Genomic DNA, 4,866 nt, shown 5'->3' with positions numbered 1-4,866 from the left:
TATTTTTCATTTCATGAAATTACTGTCAACATTTTTTCCAAAATCATAATTTTGTGGAGGCTTGTTTTCATAAACAGATTATTGAAGAGGCATTTTAATCTGAGCAACATACCTGGAAATCATGAAAAAAGGAGACAGTTGATTATATATTTCTGCAGGAGTATACCAGCTGATGATTGTTACATGAACAGTATGAAAAGGCAAAAAGGTATGACACTGAAAGATGAACTCCCCAGGTCAGTAGGTGTCCAGTATGCTACTGGAGAAGAATGGAGAAATAACTCCAGAAAGAATGAAGAGGGAGCCAAAGCAAAAACAACACTCAGTTGTTTATGTAACGGGGTGATGGAAGTAAAGTTCAATGCTGTGAAGAGCAATATTGCATAGGAACCTGGAATGTTCGGTCCATGAATCAAGGCAAATTGGAAGTGGTCAAACAGGAGATGGCAAGAGTGAACATCAACATTTTAGGAATCAGTGAACTAAAATGGAATGGAATGGGTGAATTTAACTCAGATGACCATTGTATCTACTACTGTGGGCAAGAAGAAATGGAGTAGACCTCATAGTCAACAAGAGTCCAAAATGCAGTACTTGGATGCAGTCTCAAAAATGACAGAATGATCTCTCTTCGTTTCCAAGGCAAACCATTCAATATCACAGTAATCCAAGTCTGTGCCCAGACCAGTAATGTTGAAGAAGTTGAAGTTGAATGGTTCTGTGAAGACCTACAAGACCTTCTAGAACTAACACCCAAAAAAGATGTCCTCTTCATTACAGGAACTGGAATGCAAAAGTAAGAAAAAATACCTGGAGTAACAGGCAGATTTGGCCTTGGGGTACAAAATGAAGCAGGTCAAAGGCTAACAGTTTTGCCAAGAGAACACACTGGTCATAGCAAACACCCTCTTCCAACAACACAAGAGACTTTACACATGGACATCACCATCACCAGATGGTCAATAGCAAAATCAGATTGATTATATTCTTTGCAGCCAATGATGGAGAACCTCTATATAGTCAGCAAAAACAAGACCAGGAACTGACTGTGGCTCAGATGATGAACTCCTCCTTATTGCCAAATTCAGACTTAGATTGAAGAAAGTAGGGAAAACCACTAGACCATTCAGGTATGACCTTAAATTCCTTCTGATTATCCAGTGGAAGTGACAAATAGATTCAAGGGATTAGATCAGATAGAATGTGTGAAGAACTATGGACAGAGGTTCATGACATTGTACAGAAGGCAGTGATCAAGACCGTCCCCAAGAAAAAGAAATGCAAAAAGGTCATCTGATGAGGCCTTACAAATAGCTAAGAAAAGAAGAGAAGTGAAAGGCAAAGGAGAAAAGGAAAGATATACCTATTTGAATGCAGAGTTCCAAAGAATAGCAAGGAGAAATAAAGCCTTCCTCGTGATCAGTGCGAAGAAATAGAGGAAAACAACAGAATGGGAAAGACTAGACATCTCTTCAAGAAAATCAGAGATACCAAGGGAACATTTCATGCAAAGATGAGCACAATAAAGAACAGAAATGGTATGGACCTATCAGAAGCAGAAGATATTAAACAGAGGAGGCAAGAGTACAGAGAAGAACTATACAAAAAAGATCTTTAGGACCCAGATAACCACGATGGTCTGATCACTCATCTAGAGCCAGACATTCTGGAATGCGAAGTCAAGTGGGCCTTAGGAAGCATCACTATGAACAAAGCTAGTGGAGGTGATAGAATTCCAGTTGAGCTGTTTCAAATCCTAAATGATGCTGGCTGCTGTGAAAATGCTCAAAATGCCAGCAAATTTGGAAAACTCAGCAGTGGCCACAAGATGAGTTTTCATTCCAATCCCAAAGGCAATGCCAAAGAATGTTCAAACTACCACACAGTTGCACTCATCTCACATGCTAGCAAAGAAATGCTCAAAATTCCACAAGCCAGGCTTCAATAGTATGTGAACAGTGAACTTCCAGATGTTCAAGCTGGATTTAGAAAAGGCAGAGGAATCAGATATCAAATTGCCAACATCTGCTGGATTATTGAAAAAGCAAGACAGTTCCAGAAAAACATCTACTTTTGCTTCATTTATTTAACTTATATGCAGGGTACATCATGAGAAACTGGGCTAGATGAAGCACAAGAAGATTGCCGGGAGAAATATCAATAACCTCAGATATGCAGATGACACCACCCTTATGGCAGAAAGTGAAGAAGAACTAAAGAGCCTTTTTATGAAAGGGGAGAGTGAAAAAGTTGGCTTAAAGCTCAACATTCAGAAAACTAAGATCATGGCATCTGGACCCATCACTTTATGGCAGACAGATGGGTAAACAGTAGAAACAATGGCAGACTTTGTTTTTAGGGGCTCCAAAATTACTGCAGATGGTGACTGCAGCCATGAAATTAAAAGATGCTTACTCCTTGGCAGGAAAGTTATGACCAACCTAGACAGCATATTAAAAAGCAGAGACATTACTTTGCCAACAAAGGTCCGTCTAATCAAGGCTATGGTTTTTCCAGTAGTCAAGTATGGATGTGAGAGTTGGACTATAAAGAAAGCTCAGTGCCTAATAACTGGTGTTGAAGACTCTTGAGATTCCCTTGAACTGCAAGGAGATCCAACCAGTCCATCCTAAAAGAGATCAGTCCTGAGTGTTCACTGGAAGGACTGTTGAAACTCCAACACTTTGCCCACCTGATGCGAAGAGCTGACTCATCTGAAAAGACTGATGCTGGGAAAGATTGAAGGTAGGAGAAGGGGATGACAGAGGATGAAATGGTTGGATGGCATTTCCGATTCAGTGGACGGGAGTTTGGGTAAACTCTGAGAGTTGGTGATGGACAGGGAGGCCTGGTGTGCTGCAGTCCATGCCGTTGCAGAGTTGGACACGACTGAGCAACTGAACTGAATTTGCTTTGTTGATTATGCCAAAGCCTTTGACTGTGTGAATTAGAACAAATTGTGGAAACTTCTTAAGAGATGGGAATACCAGATCACCTTACCTGTCTTCTGAGAAATCTGTATGCAGGTCAAGAATCAACAGTTAGAATTGGCCATGGAGCAACAGACTGGTTCTAAATTGAGAAAAGGAGTATGTCAAGGCTATATATTGTCACCCTGCTTATTTAACTTAAATGCAGAGTACATCATGCAAAATGGTGGGCTGGTGAAGCACAAACTGGAAGATTGCCAGGAGAAATATCTATAACCTCAGATATGCAGGTGACACCACCCTTATGGTAGAAAGTGAAGAAGAACTAAAGAGCCTTTTTATGAAAGGGGAGAGTGAAAAAGTTGGCTTAAAGCTCAACATTCAGAAAACTAAGATCATGGCATCTGGTCTCATCACTTCATGGCAAATAGATGGGGTAAAAAATGGAACTGTTGAGAGACTTTATTTTTTTTTTGGCTCCACAATCACTGTAGATGGTGACTGCAGCCATGAAATTAAGATGCTTGCTCCTTGGAAGAAAAGCTATGACCAACTCAGCATATTAAAAAGCAGAGACATTCCTTTACCAACAAAGGTCTCAGCCTAGTCAAGGCTATGGTTTTTCCAGTAGTCATGTATGGATGTGAGAGTTGGACTATAAAGCAAGCTGAGCACCGAAGAATTGATGCTTTTGAACTGTGGTGTTGGAGAAGACTCTTTGAGAGTCGCTTGGACTCAAGGAGATCTAACCAGTGCATCCTGAAGGACATCAGTCCTGAATATTTTTTGGAAGGACTGATGATGAAGCTGAAACTCCAAGACTTTGGCCACCTGATGCGAAGACCTGACTCACTGGAAAAGACCCTGATGCTGGGAAAGATTGAAGGCAGAAGGGGACAGAGGATGAAATGTTGGATGGCATCACCGACGCGATGGACAGGAGTTTGAGTGGGCTCCAGAAGTTGGTGATGGACAGGGAAACCTGGTGTGCTGCAGTCCATGGCATGCTGCAAAGAGTTGAACACGACTGAGAGACTGAACTCGTAACAGCTAATGATTGTTACATTCAAGTCTGCGTGGCATCCAGTGTCCTTTGATTTGGGAATCCAATAGACTGTTTTGGCCTGGGTTGGGGTTAATTTTGGGGTGTGCTAGTTCTTCGTTGCTGCTGGAGGTTTTCTCTAGTTGTGGAGAGCAGCGGCTACTCTCTAGCTCCAGCTCACAGGCTCAGTATGTGGTGCACAGGCTTAGTTGCTCAGCTGCATGTGGAATCTTCCTGGACCAGGGATCAAACCCACGTCCTCTGCATTGGCAGGTGGATTCTTATTCACTCTACCACCAGGGAAGTCCCTCAAGTCTTTCTCAGCTCTATAAAACTGTTCTTGGGTTTGACCTTCTTTCTAAAATCTTTAAGCCCATGGTTGTGCAGATCAGCTAGATGACATTCTTTTACAGGTTAGTCTCTTTCCTGGGCCAAGCTGGAGACTCCTTCACCACCTCCCACCCTCTGCCCCTTTGTGTACCTTTTATTTCAGCATCCCATGCCCTAGCACACTGCCTTATCTCAAAGAAATAAGCCCATTTCTCTGGTATACTGCCACTCCACCACTAAGATCTAAGTGATTCTGTAAACCTTGCCTTACCTCTCTACACTAATGACTGCTCTCTTATAGCAGGTCCTGTTATCAGCAGTAAAACAGCTTTACTTCATGACCAGGTACACTTACATGATGATATGATTACCAGCAACAGGCAATCATGTCAAGGAAACACTTCAGTCCTCTCATCAGAAGCCTTCATTCAGATCACTGGAAGTACAGCCCACCTGAAGAAGGTGCCAGCACTCACAGAGAAAGGGACAGAGGACACACTTGTGTAAGCCCCAAGCCCACTGCGAGACTGGGGTATACAAAAAGAAGGCCAACTCACACATACA

This window comes from Cervus canadensis, chromosome 5 (assembly GCF_019320065.1).
Source record: "Cervus canadensis isolate Bull #8, Minnesota chromosome 5, ASM1932006v1, whole genome shotgun sequence".
In the NCBI taxonomy this organism is placed as follows: Eukaryota; Metazoa; Chordata; class Mammalia; order Artiodactyla; family Cervidae; genus Cervus; species Cervus canadensis.
This window is presented reverse-complemented; position numbering follows the sequence as displayed.